Source organism: Mus caroli, unplaced genomic scaffold, assembly GCF_978045245.1.
Source record: "Mus caroli unplaced genomic scaffold, Mus_caroli_1 scaffold_15, whole genome shotgun sequence".
Lineage (NCBI taxonomy): Eukaryota > Metazoa > Chordata > Mammalia > Rodentia > Muridae > Mus > Mus caroli.
The window spans coordinates 18,999,241-19,025,416 of record NW_028227270.1 but is presented as its reverse complement, the minus strand read 5'-3'; positions in this window follow the sequence as shown (position 1 = coordinate 19,025,416).

Sequence of the window (26,176 nt, the reverse complement as noted above, 5' to 3'; positions counted from 1 at the left end):
ACTACTCTAAAGGAGAGATAAGAGAGATTAGGGAAAAAACAGAAATGATGTTCAAATACTTGGTATTTATGCTCCAAAATTTTTAAGTCATTAGAGAGTCTAGAGGCTCAGAAGATAGACACACAATTTGGACAAGCTCGCAAGAAAACATAGCTTCTCTAACAGAAGGAAGGAGTCCTGAATTCTGACGAGGCATTCCCAGAAATATCAGACAAGATGGGACCAAACAAAAATGAATCATGGCTTCTCCCTAGGACTAGTGATGATGGATTATCAAGAATAGACCAAAAGATGGACCTTGAAGCCACTCCTTACATATCTGAGAACAAATGTACTTCCTATTTATTATTTATTTGTTTGTTTTCTTAAAGCCACCCCCACAGTCCCAATTGTTAGGTTTGTGTTAGAGCTGTTCCATGCACGTGTAACTCTAGGGAAAGGAGAGGGGGAAGGCAGAGGGGAAATATCCAACTTGATAGTTATTGAGTTACTATCTTCTCAGGACAAATAGGTTCTCAAAATGCCAGTCAAAATGAGTTTGAGAAAAATTAAAAATCTACTTGCAAACTTGATCTTGTGTATGGCAAGTCTTAGCCTGTAACACTTGTAAGGCCAAGGAGATGTCTTGGGGAAGAGAAGGGAGTATTTCATAAATGAATCTAACAACTGAAATGAACAGACTGAGAATTCTATAGGTGGGGTCCCCTATTTCAGAACATTGAATGAGCTTCATGAGTTTCCTTTGTGCTGAGAGCTGTACCGATGTGGATGCTCCCAGTCTCCTTAAAATTAATTGGATACTAGGACTGCACCAGCCAGCTCACATTCTGGAATATAATGCTCATAGAACTCAATGCTTCTCTGCTATTCAAAATAATCCAGTGTGAGAGTAAAATAAACAACACAAAGTCTTAACCCTGTACTCCATGGCATCCTGGGTGTGCTTAACATAGGAGTAGCCCCACCAAAGCACCTTGCCCTCTCTCCCTCCATCACCGAGCTTTAGATTCTAAACAGTTTGGCACTTTGACTCTTGCTCTTCAGAATCCAGACATAAATTTTAAACTCATAGGGACGCATTCCCTTCTTCTACACTCCAGTCTCCATGTGGTCTGCTTAGGGTGGATCATATTATTTCTTAATACAGTATAGCATTTTTGAGGGGATTCAAGTAAAATGCCATGTAACTGAAAAACAGAGTTCAGACCAGAAGTCCTTTCTTCTTTGGGGGTCTTGCGATAATAAGAATGCAGTACATCTTTTGATTCTTGCCTTCTCAAGAGAAAGAATTTAGTGGAGAGACAGTTTAAGCAGGGGTCTACTGAGGAACACAAAGTGTAGACACCAAAGAGATATTAGAATGGGCTGTCCCAAAGAGGGGGAACAGTCTAGTGAATTCTACATGGTGAATTTTAAAGACATTTTGTTGAATAGTTAAGTGGGTGACATATTTGTGGGGTAATATGACTTGTTCTCCTTCTAAAATCATGGTGGACCTGAGCTCCTATTAAGGTTATTTCTTTCCACAGTCTTTCAGGAAGATCACATAAAGGAGTGCTCAGGTATAATGAGTAAGATTATAATAAAGCCAGGATATGTTGAGGAGGCAGATCTTTGGGACCATGAAAGGCAGCCTGTTTTGGTTAAACGAGGCTTGCTCCAAAGACCTGGTAGAAAACTCTACAAGGGACAGAACAGTGAGCCCCGTTCTCAGAGACAGGTGCCTGACACCACAGAGCCCCCAACTCTATAATTCTGTGACTATCAGTCATGCAGACAAAGCCCCAAGCTCCTGGCATTCTAGCTAGACTCCACCCTCACAGTTACCTGACTATAGTCAGGTAGGCTTCTCCCCACTGTTACCTTGCAACAGCAAGGTAGCCCAGCCCACTATAAAAGAAGCTGCTTGGCTCCTCCTCTCTCTGTTAAACTCTCACCTTTCTTACTCTCATCTCTAGCCCTCCTTCTCTCCCTCCCTTCCCCCTTCTCTCCACCTGGCCATGGCCGGTCTCCCTCTTTCTTTCTATCTTCTCTCTTTCTCCCTTTCTACAATAAAGCTCTAAAAGCATAGACTATCTCTGATCATCAAGGCTCACTGTGCTTGAATGATGGGATAAGCGTTCCACTAAAGAGCAGAGTCTAACCTCCCTCTAGAAGGCCTTCCTGTGTGCTCCAGCCACAGACTGGACCAAGGACTCTCACCCGCAGGGGAACCACCCAGCACCCCCTCTCCTTTCTTCCACCCCAGGATGAATGAGCCGCCTCCAGGGCCCCCATTTTGTTCTTAGCTCTTCCATAGTGTCCAGCGGTGTGTGGGATTCCTGAGAAACTGTTATCTCTGGCCTCTGTGAGGCCCAGAGACCTTGGACTTGTCCACCCACCCCCCACAGACTGGGTCTGTAGCTTCCCACAGCCAGACACCCACCAGGGCTACATGAAAAGAATGTGGCAGTCCTCTCACATCTGCCCACCCAGCGGGCACCGGAACTCTGCAGGACGGGTTTTCCCCCACTCCCTTTATTCCCCCACGCCAATGCCCTGCACAGATCCTTTATAGTTTGGCATGTTGGGAAAGTGTCCGAGTGCCTTAATATCTGATACGGTGAGAGCAGCCAAATGCTGCTTGGAGAATGTTAAGCTCTAAAGCTGTGTGGCAACCATCTTAAGGAGACACAACTTGGAAGAGTCCACCGCCATTTTCTTCAAAAACCTCAAATTAAATGCCTTCAGAGGGAAGTATCTCTACATTTCAATGTAAAACCGAACATGAACCATCTCGTTTACATGAGGCCACGGCCATCAGGTTTTCAACAATAAAGAGAAGCATGTTAAGTTTTTTTATGAAAAGAAAAGAAAACAAGAACAAGATTTGACTGTCTACACAATGATGACTTGGGGGAATATTGTCACCAAAAAGGAGTGGGCAGGGTGAGCTTGCTTTTTGGTTTGTTTGTTGGTTGGTTTCTATTACAGTATCAGTAATATCTTTTAACTTTGTGCAAATCAGCTCAGTCTTAAGTGTCACTTCTCTACAGAGGAGAATCCATACAGAGTATGGATTTTATTTTCATGTGGCCAACAGCACAGCTGTTTTGTTCCAGAACAAAAGCCAAGACTTGATTTAAAAAATAAAATGAGACAACTGAGTCCAAAGTTTGCTGCCTGATTATCCAAAAATTCCATCTCAGTGTTTCTAATGCTTGTTCTGTAGTTCTCCATTCAGTAGACCTTGCAACAGCATGCCATACTTCTTCAGCCTTCCTGAAAGACGTTCACCTGGACCACACAGGCACAGTGCTTCCTTCCTGACCCCTCACACCCCAACAGATACCCCAAATGATTCATTCTTCTCTGCTTGATCTTTAATAATTGGACTTTCTCAAAGCTCATCTCGGAAACAGATTTTACCCAGGACACTCTGTCCAGACCAATCTGTTGCCTCTCCGTGTTAACTACTGAAGTTCTGCCGATGACACTTCAGCACATGCTTCCAGAGCAGGCCTGTCTCTGAATGCTGACTCTCTGTGTCTAAACAACTAACATTTACAGTCTGCTTTCCAGGTACTCTATTGAGGGCCATCTATGGGTGGCTTTTAGTTTATATTTTATATGCTGGTGTACAAGTAATACTATCAATTCTTATACAACATTTGTGACTAAAGCAAATAAGCATTTCAGCCTGCCTCTGCTTCTCCCTCCCTCCCTCCCTTCCTCCCTCCCTCCCTCCCTCCCTTCCTCCCTCCTTCCCTCATTCCACCATATCACCAAGTACCTATTCTTACCAGCCAGCTGTCTGCACTTCATTTTCATAACAGCTTAGTAGAATGTGCTCATGCCTTTGTTTGTCCCTCTTCAGAGAAAGGGGGATTGCTACACAAAGGTATCGAAAACTCTGTCTAGAATGTCTTAGGTAGTAAGGATATGCATTCCAAGATGCTTGGTTGGTTTTACATCAGCACCTCCCCTATACCATTCTTTTGCTACATTTCTGCATATCCCTTGTAGGTACCCCAAGTTTAATGATCCAAATCTAAGCTCACAAAGCAAGGTCTTTTTCTTGGTTTTGTGTTTTGGTTTGATGTTATTCTTAAGTTGTTTGGTTTTTTGTTTTTGTTTGTTTGTTTTTGTTTTTCTGGGGGGGTTGGTGTTTGTTTTCATTTTCTTTTGTTTTTGTTTTTGTTGTCTGTTTGGTTATTTGGTTGACTGGTTGGTTTTGTGGTTTTGCTTCAGAATTACCTGAGTTTTGTGGAGGTGTTATATATTTTAATTTTTTTATTTGTTGGAGTGTTCTTCCTGCATGGATGTATATGTCCCATATGCATGCCCATTTCCCATGCCATTATGGATAATCTTAAATCACCCATGGATGCTGGGAAACAAGCCCAGGTCCTCTGCTAGAGCAACCAGTGTTCTTAACTGCTAAGCCATCTGACTAGCCATGATTATTTAGATTTTTTTTAATTATCTGAATGTCTCATATGCTTATGCAATGCATACTGGTTATGTCCATTACCATTAACTCCTCCTAGAGCCCCGCCTCCTCTTAACTCCATGCCCTCTTTGTACTTTTTTATTTTTTATTAAAAACCCTGAGTCCAATTAGAGCTGCTCAAACATACAACTAACTATCCACTTGTTCCTTGATAAAACATGGGATCGCTGTTAACACCCCTTCATCTTATGTGATTTGTAGCTAGGCAAAATCTGGTCTATGTGCTCTTATATCCCCACCACCACAGTCACAGGATTTCTGCTTTGACAGTTGTTACCCACAAAGTCGGCTTGTGGCGTTTCTTTTCTTCTTGATTGACAGTTTGATGGAATTTAGGATCACCACAGAAGCCAACATAGAGGTCTATCTGTGGGGAAATTTCTAGAGGGACTGACTGAGGTGGGAAGACCTCCCCTAAATATAAGCATCACTATTCCATGAGCTTGTGTCCCAGACTGAATAAAAACTGTGACCCGGGTGCCAGCACTCATCTCTAATTGCTCTCTGACCAAGGATGCAAAATGACATGACATTTCATGTTCCTACTACCATGTGTTTCCAGCCATCATGTCCTGTTCCTTCTAACCATGAGCCAAAAGTCACCCATGTGCTAGCTAGTGTTATATCAGCTTGACACAAGCTAAAGTCATCTGAGAAGAACGAACCTCAATTAAGAAAATGCCTCCATAAGATCAGGCAAGTCTGTAGGACCTTTTATTAGGCCACTAAGATTGACAAGAGAGGGTCCAGCCCATTGTGGGTGGTCCTGGATTCCATAAGAAAGCAGACAGAACCAGCCATGATGAGCAAGCCAGAAAGCAGCACCATTCCACAGCCTCTCTATCAGCTCCTACCTCTGGGTTCCTGCCCTGTCTGAGCACCTATCCTGACTTCCTTCAAGGCTGAACAATGATGTGGACTTGTAAGCCTCTTCCCCGCCCCACCCCCCACCCCCCACCCCAGTTGCTTTGGTTACAGCACCTGAAACCTTGACTAAGACAGCGGTTCTTTTCTTTTGCTCCTTTCTTCAGGAAAGTTACCACAGCAGTGAGAAGAGTTGTCTACTGAACAACTTGAGCACACACCCACCAAATACACCTTCCTGGAGTGTTCATGGCAGATCACAGCAGTATGCTTTTTCAAAGTTTCTGTTTTACATTCCTAAGAATAACTGAAATACTGTGCATGCGGCTTATACGGCTCTCTGTCCGATCCCTGCACTACCACTCTGTACTACGGCAACAGCCACGTCTCAGTGACTCACCTCTTCTTTCTATCACTGAGACTTATACACTGTCCCCACTTTTTAAAACTCCTTTATTTTCCGTTTTATTCTACACAACTCTCTTCTCGATTTATGAGCTCTCGATAGTCCGTGCTGACGTCTTATTTTTAGTCCCACCTCTTCCTGTACTCTTCGTGGTTCTTGCTACTTTGCATGTTTTACATTTACCATGAACTACTTTCATTATAATGTATTTTTTTTTCTCTCCTACCAGACAAAAATCCCCAGGAAGAAATAAACAGCATCCCTCTCAATGACCCCTGTGCCTAGAATATAGCAGACTCGTAAACACTTATGAAAGGAAACTCAGTGTGACTTTTAGTAAGTAACCTACTTACTTAGTTGACTCTCAAGTTATCATTCTTGGAAAATAGGGATGTTAGTTAGCATTAGCTTAGGGTCACATTACATTTTTTCAAGCTAGTAAGGATTCATGACTGGCTGGCTTCTGTGGGAGTCTTCAGAGACACTTTAAATAGTTCAAGGAGCTAAGGCTATTTTCCAGTGGCGCTTCCCCAGGGGACAGCAATGTGACACTTAATCCTCTGGCCTTCTCCCATCCTCTCCAGCCCAAGAGTCCTCAGAGGGAGTCTACACATTACAAAGCAAGATTACTGGAAAAAAAATTTTCAAACTGTTTCTCTGTATATTTCCAAACAGCACTACTTTAATTGATTTGCGTTTGCAGGATTGAATTCTAATTTCAAGACAACTCCTCAAACAATTCGCCACAAAACAGACCATTAGAATTATGGTAGGTATAATTAAAATGCCATTGCATTCTAATAATGTCTCTCCCTCCCTTGCTCCCACCCACAATTGGTTTTCTGTACCAAACAAAGAAACAGCTGTATAATCAGCAGGCTTCCATCTGTGAGCGTCTGTCCGTCTGTGGTTTCCTTTGCACATGTGCCAAACAGATCTGGAAAACTCAAACACACCCTATGCTCGATTTTACTCTCTTCCAGAATTCTGTGTCTACCCAAACAGTATCTGAGAGATCCTTAAGATGGCCTCTCAAATTACTCTTCCAAGTTAGTACGCAAAAGAAGTCCAAGTGATGGGGCTGCTGAGTGTTCTGGTTGATACTGTTGTCAAGCTGAGTCAGACAAATGCAGAGGCCCACAGCCAAACCATGTACAGAGTTTAGGGACTCTTATGGAAGAATAGGAGGAAGGATTGCAGGCCCAAGAGAGGATAGGAACTCCATTGGAAGACCACCAGAGTCAACTAACCTGAACCCTTGGGGCTCTCGGAGTCTAAACTACCAACCAAAGAATATATATGGACTGGACCTATGCCTCTCCTCATATAAGTAGCAGATGTGCAGCTTGGTCTTCATGTGGTTCCTAAACAACTGGAGCAGGGCTATCCCAAAAGCTGTTGCCTGTATGTGGGATGTTTTTCTAGCTGGGCTGTCTTGTCTGGCCTCAGTGGCAGAGGAAGTACCTAGCCTTGCAGAGACTTGAAGTGCCAGTGTTGGGGGAATACCCAGGGGAGCACCCAACTGCTCAGAGGTGAAGGGGAGGGGAGATAGGGGTAGGATTGTGGGAGAAAATGACAAGGAAGGGGGCAGTGACCAGGATGTAAAGTGAATAAGTAAAAAATTTATATAAATATAAATATATATATATATACACATATACACACACATATATATGCATATACACACACATATATATATATACATATATATGTGCACATACACACACATAAAAAGTAAAATGAATGAAATGTTTAAAATAAATAAATAAATAAAAACCACTAAGATATATATATATATATATATATATATATATATATATATATATATATAATTTTTTTAAAGAATTCAAAAGCTGAGTAGGGGATGCAGGCCAGGAGATGGTTGTCACCATATTGTATGGGAGTGTGTTGTGACAATACTTCTGGCAACAGAAGAGACAACACTCAGAGAAAAGGTGACATTGATGAGGAAAAGCATCTTAGAACAGGAGTTCCCCAACTTCCTTCCTGAAACCCCTTTCATCCTCCACCATCACATATTCATAAAGCAGTTTCATTTATGGTCACAGTAACGAATGTAAAAGCCTGCGGAATGGAAACACCCCAAAGTCATAGTGTTATGCGCTCAATCACTCTGCCGCTGCCTCTTGCTGGTTTCCAAATGTTTGTTTTTTACAGCTGTTTGCTGAGACCATGGCTGCCCTAGGCAGGCTCTAAGCATTCTACCATGCCCTTAAGTGTAATTCAACTGCCAGTCTTCGCATCTTTCAAAACTCAGTTCAAGGACCACTTCTTCACGAAGCCTTCCCTGATGTCACCAGGGAGGATCAGGTGTTTAAACACTCCATCGTTTTTCCTCTATTGTTAAATGTCCATAAACAATGAATCTCTAATCGTAGGGCATAACATTTATCCGCAAGCCTAAATGCTTGACTATGACTTCACTCTTTTACTAATTTAGGCTAACAATGCTTCTAAAACATGAATATATGAACGGGTGACATTTGTTTCTTTGTGTTTATTAACTTCTTGATGGTTCAGTGGAATATAACAACAGCATAAATTTTATGTAACATGGTATGATTTCCTTTGGCCTGAGTGTTCTTTATAGCCTACCAATGGTAGAATTACCAATGGCAATATGGGGTAGAAATCAAGCACAATGAAAAATTCAAATTCTCAATTTGGTCCATCATTTCTGTCTTCTGTCATATATATATATATATATATAAATTTTAACTATAGGAAGCCAGCTAAAATTATATGAATGTGAAAACTTCCCCTGCTCTGCCTAATATTAATTCTCCCAAATGAGGCCTGTAAGTTTGGTATGCCAACTACTAAGGGTATTGAGCAGTGCCTGTGGCAATGTTTTATATAATGCCCAACACGTAGTGTCAAGTGGTACTTCTCTACCATTTTTAAGGACATTACAAAGCTGACATTGCAGTTTGATTTTTTTCCACTGCTCTCCTTGTGTCTTTATTCTTGCAAAGCTGTTAACCATAAAGAAATCATCAGAAGGCAGGAAATGAGAGAGAAATTGTGAAAGAAAAGTGGCCTAAAACCAGAAAATTCATCTTTGAAGAGCACTAATAGATTTGATTTCTATCAGATCCACGTGAATCCCTTCCAGAAGAGTTTTTATTACTCACAATGTGTCACTTCTTTGAAAACTAATGGTCTGACATATCTCCAAGCCAAAAAGACTTATCACCCTAATAAGGAATGTCTGGGCAGCCTGCCACAAAAGCAGCTTGGAAGATGGGTCTTCTAGCAGTTTTCCAACATTAGCACACATTGTTCATACACATGCACATACTGATATTGTATCTTTACATCTCCATGAGGGGAAAATGCTTAAAGACCTTGGCTAAGTGCTTAGTTTCATAAGTATCATTTTCTACCTGAAATTAATAGGCAAAAGGCTATCACAAAGTGGTCATGATTGCACATGCCTTTCTATTAGTGATTCAATTGGTCCTTTATTTCTGCCTAGCCATAAAAGTTGTCTGTATCAATGAAAGGTCAATTTTGTATCTCAGGAAAAGCAATAAGTTCATTCTTATGTTCATCAAACTTATAGGGAGGTTGTCTAGTGTGTTATTTTTTTTTCTATTTCAGGGATAAGATACCATGATCAGAAACAATTTACAGAAGGAAGAGTCTTGGGTTCCAGAGAGAGTCCATGATGTCTGGGAAAGGCTTGGCAACATGGGCCCAGAAAAGGAAGCTGAGAGATTCCGTCTTCAACTGCAAGCATGGTACAGAGAACAAACTGGAAGTGCATTGAGGCTGTGAACTCTCGGAGCCCTCCTAAAACGATTTCCATCCTCCATCAAGGCCATAAATACCACATCCCTCATGTCATCCACTGGGAATCAAGTGCTTCAATACAAAAGCCTATGGAGGACATTCATATTTAAACCACTGTATTCAACATGCCCAAGCCTTCTTTCTTAGCTGCTTTCTAGAACTCCCACACTATTGTTCACACACACACACACACACACACACACACCACAATGTGGATATATATATATATATATATATATATATATATATATATATATATATATGAAAGTGAAAACACTGAAACACAGTTCTGGGGATGGTGACACCCTCCTTTAATTTCAGCACTTGGGAGGCAGAGGCAGGCAGGTCTCTGAGTTCAAGACTATCCTGGTCTATAGAGCAAGGTCCAGGACACCCAGGACTATACCAAAAAAAAAAAAAAAAAAGAGGGAGTAGGGAGAGGTGAGGAGAGAACACATTTAAAAGCCTTGATAAAACAGTTTAGTTTCCTAAGTACAGTTTTCTAGTTTAAATTAATATACAAAAAAAGACTATCAAAAGTGGGTACATTTATATCTGATTTTCCATCAGCACCATATAAATGTTTTCATCATGTATAGCAGGACTGCTTATTTGATACCCAAGTAGACACAGCTAATGAGTGTAGATAGATAGATAGATAGATAGATAGATAGATAGATGATAGATAGATAGATAGATAGATAGATAGATAGATAGATAGATAGATAGATAGATAGATGTTTTAGGATATGCTGGTTTCTCTGATGTAAGTTGTGAATTTTTTTTAAAAAAATGAATCTCAATGCCTTCTTTTAAGGAACTTATATTCTCTCAGGCATGATAGGTTAATGAAATAGAATTGTCACATCAGTAACAATTATTAGTGTACAACCAATGACCTGCACTTTGTGAAGGCTCTGAAGAAACAGAATATCAAGGCTTCCCAGAGAAGGAGACCAACATAGCTGATGGTAGAGCATAAGCAGGAGACACCACTCACTGCAAGGCAAATTTCTATCAAAGAGAAGGATGGTATGTCCAATGGCCAACAGAGACACTCACCCAGTGAGCTACAGAATGCATGGCTGTGATGCACACTAAGGTAATTAGGGGTCCATAGAAGAGAGACAAACTACAGGACATATGGACTTGAGAAATGACACTTTTTTTATGAATGTTGTTGAAAGCCATTAAGGAAGAAATCAGAATGTGACATAAACAGATTCATGTCTTGGTTAATAACTCAGTGTTGTTCATTGAGAAAAGTACTGGTGCCACAATCAGAGACTATCAGACTTTGGCATCCAAAGTAAATCTCCCCTGCATGTGCTCAGGCAATACCCACACCTTCCTACTTTCATTATAGGTAACAAACTGACACAGACTGGGTTCAAGAAGATGAGCTATGGGGCTGGGGTAATAATTCAAGCATGTGATGTAGTCCTTAGCAAGGGTGGCGTGGTTCTAGGAGCTTGTCATTTCCACTGAGAATTAAAGTTCTGTTTAGTTTCCTGCTGATGACCTGATTTTCAATCTTGGCTGTGTTCCTTCCTGTATTTCTGATGTGACCATCTTCTAAGGGTCATCCTTACACTGTGCAAAGAGCTTTGAAAGTCTGCTAATTCTTACTGCCACACCACAGGTTATATAGCATGACGTCCTCATTCCTGATAGAACCACCAAAAAACCCCATGGAATTTAAGTAGATTTGCCAATTCACAGAGATTAAATGCAGGTAAGGGCATAGATTATACACTTAGGACTACTTAATTAGTATTCATGCTCTGTTGAATAAATGTTTTGCAATATCTCCAAGAAGATTTGGCTTATCTCCAGTTTTCATTCTTTCATAAACAATGCTCTGAGGCACACTTTTTAGCCTAAGTGTGAGACAGAGTTTGTTAGAGGGAAGTTTATAGATATGATTGATGATCATCTTAGAGACATGCTACCATGTTAAGGGAGAAGACATCAGTTCTATTTTAGGGCCTACTCTCAGCATCAGTGGTGTTGGAGTCTGTGCTTAGCTTCTGTTGTATATGGAGAAAGGAACTACGTCTGTTATTATACCTTTATTTATATAATGGACTCTTAATGTGTTTTCCTAATATTAAACCCTCTCCATATAACTGGAGTAAACCTCACTGGTTTATACGTCTTTAAGTACCAATGGAATCTGATATATAACATTTAATTTTATTTAGAACTCCAAACCAGTATCTGTAGGTGAGATTAATTTGCTATTTGTTTTCTAGTATTATCTAGATCAGCATTGAGGGTCAATGCAATATGTACTTCATTAAAATTGAGAATTTCTGACAATCTAAAGCGGTTTAACTATCATTCCAGAATAATGTTGTCATTAGGACATAGGTTCACCCTGGTCCTTTGTCCTAGGAGTAACTGTAACACATTCTATATTGCACAGGGTTGCTGGTCTTTAGATTCTATATTGATACTTTGAAATGTTTTCTAGATATTTACCTATATTTTAACTGCAGTTTTTCCCCACAGAATTGTGTTACATAGCCTCAAAGATTACTTTAATGTTTACTATTTTTACAGTTACATCTTTTCTCTCCTTTTTTCTAATTATACTTGCTTGCTTTGTCTGCCTTCCCTTCTTTAAACTTAAGCTAGCTAGTGGTTTATTGTGCTAGATTTCCATCACTGTGACAAAAATACTTGAGATAATTAATATCTGGAGAAAAAGGATTGTTTTGTTTGATGGTTTCAAGAGCTCCAGTCTGTGGTCAACTGGTTTTTAGGTTATATACTGAACAACCTAACTTTCTTCCATTAGATGTCACCTCCTAAGGACCTACCACCTCCCAATAATGTCACAGGCTGGAAAACAAATTGGCAGGCATCCAATAACCTAAGATTCTTCCATTAGACACCATCTGTCCCTGAAGGATCCACTGCTCCCAGGTGCATGGCAGGTTGAAGACCAACCTCCCAGCATGTGAACTTTGGAAGACAATTATGCAAACCACTACACTTACAATTTCATCTTTTTCATTTCACACAGATTTTGTTTTTGAAATGTTTGTATGTTTCTCACTCAATATACATACTTTTTAGTGATTTTCTTCTATGAGCTCTGCCTTTTTATTTTTATTTTCTTAAATTGAGCTTTTAATGATTTATTTATTTATTTATTTATTTTATTTTGTTCTTGCTGTTGTTAACTTTGGTTTCTGCTTTGTTTGTTGTTTGTATTATGAATGCAAAATTAAATTCCACAAATTTCCAAATGCTAGAGTTCTGGTAAGTTATGTCAGTAAGTTTCAATGTTGTTGAGTTATGGTAAGAAAATTCCATAGTCCTTAAGGGAGCTGCACACAGCCTGTTTGACAACACAGAAGACAGTGATAGGCACTGCTCTCTTCACCAGCCTGAGAGTCCTCTACCCTCCCCTCCCCCTTTATTATTGTAGGTGATTGTTTGGCTGGAACTCTGTCCTATTATCTTTTTGTATGCTGTAATACAACCTGTGCTATCATACAACATGCTGCAGACACTCTCTTCCCTTTTATTGGCTGTTTTCTGTTTCCTCCTCACTATGAACACTGCTAACAAGTGTTAGCCTCTTCTTTTGGTCTCTCTGAATCACCTTCAAATAAATAGCTCAGTCTTTTCATCTAAATTTCAGTTTCTTATTCCTGCATTTCCAGTAACTATATAATGTGCTGTTCTGTACATATTAAGATGATTTATTTCTATGCCATATTTCATATACAAATACCAAGTTCTTACAAGGTAGGTTTTTCACTTGTCTTTATTTTAAGAACATTATCTTAAATTGTTGTACACTTTAAAAATGACTACTTTGTGTGTGTGTGTGTGTGTGTGCCTATGTAGGCATACCACAGTATATATGGAGATATCAGAAGACAACTTGAAAGAGTCAATCCTCTTTTTCCAATATATAGAGGATTCCAGGGACCAACTTGTGTTGTCAAGCTCAGCAGCAAGACCTTCACCCAGTGAGCTACCCCACTCACCTTTGGGGTTTTATATCCACAAAGCCCTATTATACACATGCCAGACATTATCTTCCCATCTTATTCTTAAAAACTGTTTTCTTCTCACATTTTTTTTGCCTATTTATTCCCACGTGTTATTTCATGTGTTTAGGTATTCTTGAATTTTCTCAGAATAGAAATTGGCCATTTCTGAAATAGCCTTTCTATTACTAATCCTTTCCTGCCTTTTGTCTTGCCTAAGTTGTCTTTCATTTATGCTATTCTTTCAGATCACCAATCTTTTTCTTTTTCTTTTTTTTTTTTTGTTTTTTTGTTTGTTTGTTTTGTTTTTCGAGACAGGGTTTCTCTGTGTAGCTCTGGCTATTCTGGAACTCATTCTGTAGACCAGGCTGACCTGGAACTCAGAAATCCACCTGCCTCTGCCTCCCAAGTGCTGGGATTAAAGGTGTGTGCCAGCAATCTTAATATTTATTTTAATTCATTTTAGATGCTGAGTTCTTTTCAGATATGTGTTTTATGTCTTTTTGGTCTCAATTCTTTTATAAACACTTTTATATGTTTTTTATTCTTTCTCTCCCTCCCTCCCTCGCTCCCTCCTTCTCTCACTCTCTCCCACTATGTCCCCTGCCCTCTCCTCTCCATTCTTCCTCCTTCTCCCCTCTTCCCTTCCCCTCCCACGCGCCCTCTTCCCTCCCTCCTCTCCATGACCCCCTCTTTCTATCACTCTTGCTTTCCCTGCCGACTCCCAGTCTCCCCACCCTGCCAGCTGGAGGAGACACTTTAGAAGTTCCTCTTCTACTGTGACTTGTCTTAGACATTGAGGAAAGTGCTAACAGCTGTATCCTTTCAGACAGCTCCCTCTTGGTTCCACTTTGACCCAATCCCCTTCCACCCTTCCATAAACCTCACTTACCATTCCCTGGTCTCCCTGAGCTGCATGGTATCTTGCCTGGTTTGGTGTTGTGGACATTTACAAAGCTACTCTGGCCCTTTAGAGTTTATCATATATATATATTGTGTATGCGTTTTCAAAGGGATGAATGCAAACATTTTCCAATTTCTGCCGCTTTTCTCAAGTGTCACAGTAGAACTTTCAATCAAGTACCTGCAGTCGATTCTAAGAACTTTCACCTTGCCCCTCTTTGCTTGGCTACTCACAGACTTGTAACGCCATCATTCCCTCCTTTCCCACTCCAATTTGTGAACTTGGGGATACTTTGTCTTTTAAATTTAGTGCAGATATTGCCCTTTTATTTTTAATCTATAGTCACTCCTGAGATACCAATTGGCACTTATAAAGAGATTTAGAAATATTAAAAAATGTTACCTATGTTGTCCCTCAAATGCTCTTCTAACTTCTTAAGTGACCTTTAACATTTTTATCTGGGATGACACCTTATCCTTATAAATGTGAAGGTTTTATACTATTTCATCCTCAGAAATTATTTTCACTTTCCCCGGGCTGAGATTACAGTAATTTTAATCTTCAAAATTGTTGTGTTATAGTAGATATGGTAACAGATGCACACAATTCCAGCACATAGGAGGACTGAGCCTTCCAGGCCAGCCTGGGTGATACCCAGGGAGACCTGTCTCTGAAGAAGAAAGTCATGTTACCAGCAGCAGACAGCTAATAATAGAATTAACCCTCTTCTCAACTTTCTTTCTAACCTTATCAGTTAGCAGGTAGGCACTGTCTGCTGCTGCCATCTGTGAACCTGCTTTTTATATCACTATTTACAAAATAGGTCATACTACCTTTTTAATCCCTAGGACCTAGAAAGAAGACTTAAACTGTCTTTAAAAGAAAGGATGAAAGGTAAAGCAAAATAATGGGGAAAAATCTCAATATCATAGAAGATTATAACTGTCTGGCAGAATAAAGAATTTCAGAAATTAAAAAATATGAAGGAGCATAAAGAAAATTATGGAAAAATTATATACTCAAAATCACGTTACATAAGAGAAAATAGTCATAAGCTAGTAACAGGACATGAATTAAAAAGAAATTTAAAATATTGAGGAATGAACAAACCCTTGATTCATGAAGAAGCAGAGACAACGATAACATTTTGAAATATACACACCCTACAGACTAGTAAAAATAAAAATGAAGATGGTACTTAGTTTCCGAGGGATCAAGGAGAGCCCAGCCTTGATAAGTAAGCGAAGAGTTAAAGGGAAGTGAGAGAGGGAAATATTGACACCTCCATGAAGCCTGGTTTCCCAGGGCACAGAGTTGAAGTCATAGGTACCATTTCAAAACTGGCTGATATAGACCCTGTTTTCCAACAGCCAAAGTCAACAGTGTTCTTGTCAGAAGAAAAAACCACTGATATTGTGAACTTCCCCTCATTTTCCTGGTCTCTTTGTTTCTCCACATATGGTGCATATAACTCTCAACTTTTAGGTTCACAAAATGATACCAGTTTATTGCTAAATCAATTTCTATTTGGAATTCTGACAGCAGAGTGTACCATCTCCCCTTGTCTTTCACCCAGGGTCTAAATCCTAAAGGGACAGCTGGGCCTGAAGGCAAAGCAGAGTGCAAGACATACTTGACATTCTCAAAGCCTTCTGTCTCCGTGGGTATGTACTAATGAGCCCTTGGCTTGATTCTTGACACACTATGGGTGCAATTCTATGGGTGAGCAGCTTTGCTGTCCACTCGCCTTTTCAGACTGTGGCACCTCTCCTGCTTGCAAGAATCTCTACTCCAGAGTAAGGGATCCATCTGGAGACACTGGTATGGAAGCGACTATCTCAGAACTATTGAAATGTGAACGTAACGCATCTCTAGCTCTCTCCTGCTATCCCAGAGTCACCTGGAAGGAAGCCTGTGTAAGCCTCCTCTTCCTAGCCTATTTCCTCTATGTCCCTTTTAGGCATTTCTTCTTTTTTTTTTTTTTTTTGTATCATGCACCAGTTTTCCTCGAAAGCTGAATCTCTGGAAGACTTTGAGTCCAGACCAAGAATTAGTTTAGGGAATTGTGTACTCAAACAAATTTGAAGGATACCCCAACAAAAGGGCAGTAGGGTGGTACGTAACAAACCTCGAATAAGGGACTTAGAAATATGTGTCTGGGTCATAGTTCCCCTCCCGACCACCACACTTTACTCAGTCTCAAAATCAAATTCAAATTATCTATTTTTATTTTTAATGCTTTGGAAAAAAATAGTATTTCTCTTTTGTCTTCGTATTGACTTAAAATGCCAGCAAGATCAGATTGTCAGAATGCTTAATTATGACTGTCTCCAGATAAATAATGATAGCCTTTGCTGTTTCTGAGCTTCTGGGTGAGAACTTGGGCAGGAGGGGAATGGCTCTCCAAATGTGTTTAATTTAAAAAGAAAGCATAAGCTTATACTTTTGATGAAAATGTGGTTTTAGTTACCTCCCTTTGATACTAAATAATCTCCAATTTTAGAACTTTCTTTTTATCTTGAATTGAGACCACGTTAGGATGACGGTGAGGGAGTGGGCGGGGCAGCTTTTCTTTCAGTAACAAGTCCACAGATGTGAAATCAAAGCTGTGTCTATCAGATAACTCCTAAGAATGTCACATTGTTGAGCTGTGCTTCTTCTGTTTCCCCCACATCTTAAAAATAGAAAAGAATTAGGTGTTATTCACTGACAACCAATTAAGAGGCTTTTGTGATCAGTCTCCTGTGAAAAACTGGCCAAGAGACATGGGTACCTTTTGTTGTTGTTTGGAGGGCTACAGAAGTTCTAATTAAAATTTGAATGCCTAACCTTTAAAACTATAACCCATACTGTATCCCTGACATATCTTTTGTCAAATAAACATCCCAGAGTCTAGGCTATGTAAACCTTTCTGATGATTAATTTAAACATTCGAAAATAATTATTTTTCTATTATTGTTGTCCTTGTTCAGCTCACACTTAGGAGGTCATGTTGATGAGAATTTCCAGGTGTAGCTTCTGACATTCCAAGGAGACACAGTCTCACCAGAAAACTCCCTGGTCCTATGAATCTTTCTGCTCCCTGTTCCACAGTGTCCCCTAAGCCTTGGGAATAGGAGTTATTCTGTAGACACAGCCACTGGGACTGGCCTCCACGAGTCTGTATTTTGATCGATCATGTTTTTCTGCCCCACTTCCTGTCTATTGTAAAGAGAAGTTTCATTAATAAGGAGTGAGAGCTACACGTACCTGTGGATATAAGGACAAATATTTAGCATTGTTCTGGTTTAGTTAAGTGGCAGTTGTAGATTCACCTTCAAGATTTATAACTTCAGTAAGTCCCAGGTAGTTGAACGTTTCCAGTACGGGGCATGGTTTGCCTCTTGTTGAACAAGTCTTAAGTCCAAATTTAGATGCGTGGGTTACTAACAGGGTATGTGTGCCACTACTCTATCCTTATGTTTACTGTATCATGCTGGTCAGGAAAAACCCATGAGTCCTCAACCCTGTATGGAGAATTACAAACAACTTATGAATGTCTAGAACTTGGGAAACCATGTTTTCCAAGGAAGAGCCAATCAGTTGGTTATGCAGTACCAAATAGTCACCCTCGAACTGTACATACAAGTGCCATTGTACAGAGTGAGCAAGATGTACTTATGCATTTAGAAATATATGTGTATACACATATAAGTATGTAACAATTAATGAAATAAGACATGACTTTGAAGGAGAATAAAGAAGGGCATATGGGAGAGTTTGGAAGAAGGAAAGAAAAAAAGAAAAGGGAAGAAGGAAATGATGTCATTATGCTCTCAAAAGTTAAAAGAAATATTTTTAAAATAAAGATAATTTTTATTAAGATACTTAACCGGCTTTATTCATCTTCCTTCAAAGAGAACTATATACAAACCACAGGCCATAATAGGAGGACTATAACTATCATATTCTAGTTTATGTTGCAAAAATGAAAAGGAGATAGTAGATATTTAAAGTGCCCCTCCATCCACTTCTACAAATCACCCTCAATAATCCCATTATTCTTCATGTACAAAATTCCTCATGTTATTTCAACACAAGACTTATGTACTATGTAAAAATTTATCATTCTGCAGTCTCCTTGGCAATAGGACAAAGGGGAAGTCTATAATGATTGTAAAGAATATAATTAAGCTAGCTAAACAAAAGAAACAAAGACTGACTCAGCATCAGAAGTAAAGGGGGGGGGGAGAATTTAAAAGAAAGGTTTCCAAATAACTACACTGTTTTGTTGTTGTTGTTGTTTGGTTTGGGGGTTTTTAAACCACTTCTTTCCAAAAGAATGTTAAACTACATCTATCCTAACCAGGAATAGCCACTTATATAATTCAGTACCCTTAGCATAGTGTACTAACCATGTTCCTGAGAAAGAACGGGCAGAGGGAGAGGCCCATGGGAGAGCTGCAGTAAATGAAAACCTCTGAGACCAGAAAGATCCCTGCACACAAGGGAAATGTTCCAGGCTCTTCCCTGAAACAGTCTCCTCTTTGTGCTATTAGTAATTTTCATAAAGCAACACAAATGTGCAATGATGAGTTGGGCCCATCAGGAGTTTTAGCTTCCAAAACAAGGTCCAGCTCTGACGTTAGTAATTTAGCATGTTTGCTCACTTTTCAAGAAAAAGATGGCTCTTTTCTCAGAGGCCAGAATTCACCAACTATATTCTTTTCTAGATTCCTAGCTCAATCTCTTTTCCAGTGGCAGAGGTCTCAGCCACTTTCACTTGGGTCTTACCCACCACCACTATGGGATCCATTTGTTAGTGACTGTGATGTTAAAAATATACCCACTGCTAAGAGTCATGTTCTGGTCTTCTACACAGAGTTGGGAGCACAAAACTTAGCAGACTGTTTTGTGACAGACTATTTTTCTCCTACACAGCCTTTGATCAATATTCTTTCCCTTTCTTTCTAAATGTTGTCTTCTTCATCTTCACCTGTCATACCTTCTCCCACCACACCAGAATTAATATAAATTATAGTGGACACTCTTCCCTACATTTCTCCCGAGACCTTGAAGGATAATGAAGGGCATATATATATAAACTTCAACTTAATCTATTTTGGAGGGGGTATGCCAAGCACTGGAACACAGGCACCCAGCTCTCTTCATGTCCTCTGCTTCTCTGATGACAGGTTGCTTATGGAGCCTTCCCTATCCCAGAACTCTGAGGTTGACCATTGTACCATATCAGTGATGGGAACTGCTGTAGTCATGGTTTTTGGATCACTTCCCTGTGTCTGAGCACTGACCACTTCCTATAATTTGTCCAGGTTGGCAGTTGGGCTGAAGCTCTGATCATGCCTCAAGGCAGCTTTCCCAAAGTCACCTGGATTATGTTTGTTGATGTTGATCCTGTGGTGATGCATGCATCCAGCATGTGTGTGCAGGCATGCATTGTCACAGTGCATTGTCACAGTGCTTACCTACACATGTGTACAAACATGCACACATGTACACATACACAAGCATGCATGCACATACATGATCCTGTTGCTTACCTAGGCACGCTTGCATGCACATGCATACATGCACTCATGCATGCACACATGCACATACATTGTCACGATGCTTACCTAGAGGCTGTGGCTCACATGGCAACAGCACCATGAGCAGAGTTTCTGGGTCTTCCTTGGGGTGCATAGTGTGGTGATGGTGATAGGTGAAAGAAAAGCTTATTTTGTTCTTAAACTGACCTTGAAAAACTGATTATCTGTTGAAGAAAATATTAAATTGGCCCTTTAATTCCCACCAAATATAAAAATGAGTTCCATATGGATTACAGACTTATGAACCAAAAGTATAAAAATAATAATAAAAATATCTTTTAAAATTCCTTGCATGCAATCCTATAAGCAAGGGAGACTGCCTTAAACAAACCCAGAACCCAAACATACAAAAGAAAGTGTAGGTGTATTTAAATACCTAAAAATTTAAAGTGTGTTTGGCAAGGGAATTACACTAGGGAAAAATCTTTACAATACATTTGACAGGGAAAGCATTAATAAGCTTATGATATAAAGCAGTATTATAAATGAACAACAATAAGAACGGGAACTGCATAGACACCGTAAGAGTAAACACAGCCGTCAGAAAGCCGCCTATCAGAGAGTGTTCAACCCAGTTGAAGCAACAATAACATAATGTATGGCCCTTAGACTGTCAAATAGGAGTCACAATAGATACTTTTGGCAGAGAAACAAGACAGTTTTGAATATATTACTCCTGTAAGTGTGAACTATGAATTTTGGTTGAAAAACAATCTGGCAACATCTAGGAAAGTGAAGATATACAATAGTCTATGCAGTTTCTCTTTCATCAATTCATTTCATAGAAATACTACCAATCTGTAAAAAAAAAAAAAAAGAATGTATTTACACACAATGTTTAAAATCATTTGGGGTGGGGCAAAAATCATTCTAGTGGGAAAAATTAGTATTTATAAAAGGAGAAATGGCTTGAGTACAGTAAGAAGAATGTGCTGGATGATGTAAACTAACCAGTTAAACCCGGTTATGGTTTAGCATGGAGGCCAAGACTCAGAGAACTCATGTGATGGAGCCCTTTTAAATAAGGAAGAAGAAATCAATAGTGTTTAGATGATTGTGCATTTGTAAAAATAACGGTTTTATTGACATAATTCATCTCTTCAAAGCACACTATTCATCATGCTATTTATTTTAACAATATTGAAATACGTCCATGGGAAACTATCAGAGGAAGCCTGGGGCACTGAAAAGCTGCCTCTCCATTCACAAAAGGGAGGGGACTCTCCCTCTGAACACAAGCCATGTGAGATGAGCTTTGGGTGTCTGGTTATGGACACCATGCAAAGGCACACTCCATCAAAGAGGTCTAAGAGCCAGGCAAGTGTACTGTATTTCCCATCTCATACTGGAAGGGAACACTCCCATTTTCTGGGTACATATATGAAGACAAGACATGGCTAAGAATTTGACTCCCAGCTCATCCCAAGTGACTTCTACCTTCTGACATCCCTTTCTTTCATCTATAACTTGGCCCTAGATTGACATATATTCACCAGCTTGAGCAGGTCACTGTCACACGTGGAACAATTCCAGCATATTAAGTGGCAAGGTATGGGGCAAGAACAGTTGCTGTCAACTAATGTACTCCAGACAGAAGCTGAACTCTACTACTTGTTGTCCAGTACAACCAGATGATGGAAGAATTAGAGAAGTGGGGAGAAAACCCACTTAGGAAAGATTATGTGATTGGTTTAAGAGACTACATGCATGCCTAAATGGAAGGTCAAAATTATTTAGAGTAAAAGTACAATATTATGCTGGATTGTCCATTGAGTTAATCTTTGCCTGCTAAACCACCAATGATGGCAAAAGGACCACATCACAAATAAAAGTTATTATTATTATTATTAATTATTATTATTATCGTTATTATTATTATTATTATTATTATTCAGTTTATATCCCAATTGCTTCCCCCTCCTGATCAACCCCCACAATCTCTACCCTTACCTCTATCCCCTTCTCTCTGAGAGGGTGAAGATCCCCTAGATATCCCCTACCCTGGTACATCAAGTCTCTGTAGGGCTAGACACATCCTTTCCCACTGAGGCTAGACAAGGCAGCCCAGCTAGAAGAACATATCCCATGTACAGGGAATGGCTTTTGGGATAGCCCCCTGTTCCAGTTGTTCAGGACCTACATGAAGACCAAGCTGCACATCTGCTACATATGTAGGGGGACTAGGTCTAGTCCTTGTATGCTCTTTGGTTGGTGGTTCAGTCTTTGAGAATCCCAACGGTCCAGATTAGTTAACTCTGTTGGTCTTCCTATGGAGTTCCTATGCCCTTCGGGACCTACAATCCTTCCCCCAACTCTTCCATAAGAATCCCCATTCTCCATCCACTGTTTGGCTGTGGGTCTTTGCATTTGGCTGACTCAGCTGCTGGGTGGAGCTTCTCAGAGGACAACATACTCCTGTCCACAAGCATAACAGAGTATCATTATAGTGTCAGTGAGTGGTACTTGTCCATGGGATGGGTCTCTATTGAGCTGGTTATTGGTTAGCCATTCTTTCAGTCTCTGCTACATCTCCTGTCCCATTTGTTTCTTGCAGGCAGAATGAATTTTGGGTTGGAAGTTTTGTGGGTAGGTTGGTGTCCCTATAACTTCACTGGGGTTCTTATCTGGTTACTGGAGATAGACTCTTCAAGTTCCATATCCCTAATGCTGTAAGTCACAGCTAAGGTCATCCTCATTGATTCTTGGGCACCTCCCCTATTCCAGGTCTCTGGCAGGTCCTTGAGAAGCCCACCACCTCCCCACAAATGCCAGTTGCAGATTTTCATTCATCCTCATGGCCATCTCCCATTCATCTGTCCTGTCCCTCCCCATAACTGATCCTGAACCCCCACGCCCCTACTTATCCTCTCTCCCACCCAGTTCCCTCCCTCTATGTCCCTTTTACAACTATTTTATTCCCCCTTCTAAGTGCTATTCAAGCATCGTCACTTGGACCTTACTTCTTATTTAGCTTCTTTGAATCTATGGAGTGTAACATGGATATCCTGTGTTTTATGGCTAATATCCACTTATCAGTAAGTACATACTAAGAATGTCCTTAGTGCCTGAATTACCTTGCTCAAGATGACAGTCTCAGTCCTGTCCATTTGCCTGCAAAATTCATGGTGTCTTTATTCTTAATAGCTGAATAGTATTCCATTGTGTAAATGCACCACATTTTCTTTATTCATTCTTCAGTTGAGGGGCAACTGCATTGTTCCCAGTTTCTGTCTACTACAAATAAATCTGTTATGAGCATAGTTCATCTTTTGAATATATGCCCAGGAGTGGTATAGCTAGGCTTTGTGGTAGAACTATTCCAAGTTTTCTGAGAATAAATGGGACCTTGTGAAACTGAAAAGTTTCTGTCAGACAAAGGACACTGTCAACAAGACAAAATGCAGCCTACAGATTGGGAAAGGATCTTCATCAACCCTACATCTTACAGATGGCTATATCCAAAATTTATAAAGAACTCAAGAAGTTAGATACCAACAACCCAAATAACCCAATTCAAAAATAAGGTAGAGAGCTAACCAGAATTCTCAACAGAGGAATATCAAATGGCCAAGAAACACTTAAAGAAATGTTGAAGGTCCTTAGTCTTCAGGGAAATGCAAATCAAAATGACTCTGAGATTCCATCTTATACCAGTCAGGATGGCTAAGATCAAAAATTCAAGTGACAGCACATGCTGTAGAGGATGTGGAGCAAGGGGAACACTTACCCACTGCTGGTGAGAGTAAAAACTGGTGCAACCACTTTGGAAATCAATTTGGTGGTTTCTCAGAAAACAAAATTCTTGTTGGAAAGCTGAGCGGAGCCTAGAGCCTGAGAATCCCTGCTGGACACCATTGAAACCAAGTCATTTGCCTGTGTGATGCTTATCAATTGCACCTCCATGCAGCTCAGGAAATCATCTGTCTAAGGATTCTGTTTTCTGGCTCTTTCTGGACATTTGGCGTGCATGTCATAAAACCATGGGAAATCTTTCTATCCACTCTAAGATTCCAAAGAATATGATGTTAACTGTTGCCAAAGGCATGTCCTTAATGTCCTGCTCTCCAGAGGAGAGAAGGCATAGGGAAGATTCTAGAAATTATCTTAGCAGCAAGTGATGGGTTTCACAGTCTTAAACACCACAAAGAAAACGGCTCCTCGCTCAGTAGGGCCACAAGCCTCTCCGGTCAGAAAAGCGCCAGGGTAGCTAGGGCGTAGGGTCAGCTGACACTCGCCAGCTACCCACAACACCCGCCACAGGATCTTAAGACTTCTGGTGAGTGGAACACAGCTTCTGCTCCAATCCAATTGCACAGGACCTGAGACTGCTTTGGTTGGGGAGGCAGAAATCCTGCCTCAGTAGGGCCACAAGCCTCTCCGGTCAGAAAAGCGCCGGGGTAGCTAGGGCACAGGGTCAGCTGACACTCGCCAGCTACCCACAACACCCGCCACAGGATCTTAAGACTTCTGGTGAGTGGAACACAGCTTCTGCTCCAATCCAATTGCGCGCGGGACCTGAGACTGCATTAGTTAGGGAAGCAGAAAAACGGCCTGAGTAGGACCACAGGCCACTTCCGGCCGGACCAGCACCAGGGTAGCTAGAGCGCAGGGTCGGCTGACACCCACCAGCTACCCAGGACCCCCGCCACAGGATTTTGAGACTGCTGGTGAGTGGAACACAGCTTCTGCTCCAGTCCAATCACGCGGGACCTGAGACTGCTTTGGTTGGGGAGGCAGAAATCCGGCCTCAGTAGGGCCACAAGCCTCTCCGGTCAGAAAAGCGCCGGGGTAGCTAGGGTGCAGGGTCTGCTGACACTCGCCAGCTACCCACAACACCCGCCACAGGATCTTAAGACTTCTGGTGAGTGGAACACAGCTTCTGCTCCAATCCAATTGGGCGGGACCTGAGACTGCTTTGGTTAGGGAGGAAGAAATCCGGCCTCAGTAGGGCCACAAGCCTCTCTGGTCAGAAAAGCGCCAGGGTAGCTAGGGCGCAGGGTCGGCTGACACCCGCCAGCTACCCACGACCCCCGCCACAGGATCTTAAGACTTCTGGTGAGTGGAACACAGCATCTGCTCCAATCCAATTGCGCGCGGGACCTGAGACTGCATTAGTTAGGGAAGCAGAAAAACGACCTGAGTAGGACCACAGGCCACTTCCGGCCGGACCAGCACCGGAGTAGCTAGAGCTCAGGGTCGGCTGACACCCGCCAGCTACCCAGGACCCCCGCCACAGGATTTTGAGACTGCTGGTGAGTGGAACACAGCTTCTGCTCCAATCTTCAAACAGTGACAACGACAACAACTAACCCCAGAGATTACCAGATGGCGAAAGGTAAACGTAATAATCTTACTAACAGAAACCAAGACCACTCACCATCATCAGAACCCAGCACTCCCACTTCGCCCAGTCCAGGGCACCCCAACACACCGAAAAAGCTAGACACGGATCTAAAAGCATATCTCATGATGATGGTAGAGGACTTCAAGAAGGACTTTAATAACACACTTAAAGAAATACAAAGGAACACTGGTAAACAGGTAGAAGACATTAAAGAGGAAGCACAAAAATCCCTTAACGAATTGCAGGAGAACACTGCTAAAGAGTTACAAATCGTTAAAGAAAAACAGGATAACATAATCAAACGGGTAGAAGTACTTACAGATAAACAGGAAAACACATCCAAACAGATGATGGAATTGAACAAAACCATACTAGACCTAAAAAGGGAAGTAGACACAATAAAGAAAACCCAGCCAATTGCGCGGGACCTGAGACTGCATTAGTTAGGGAAGCAGAAACCGACCTGAGTAGGGCCACAGGCCTCATCCGGCTGGATCAGCGCCGGGGTAGCAGGAGCGCAGGGTTGCCTGACACCCGCCAGCTACCCACGACCCCCGCCGCAGGATTTTGGGACTGCTGGTGAGTGGAACACAGCTTCTGCTCCAATCCAATTGCGCGGGACCTGAGACTGCATTACTTAGGGAAGCAGAAACCGGCCTGAGTAGGGCCACAGGCCTCATCCGGCCGGATCAGCGCCGGGGTAGCGGGAGCGCAGGGTTGCCTGACACCCGCCAGCTACCCACGACCCCCGC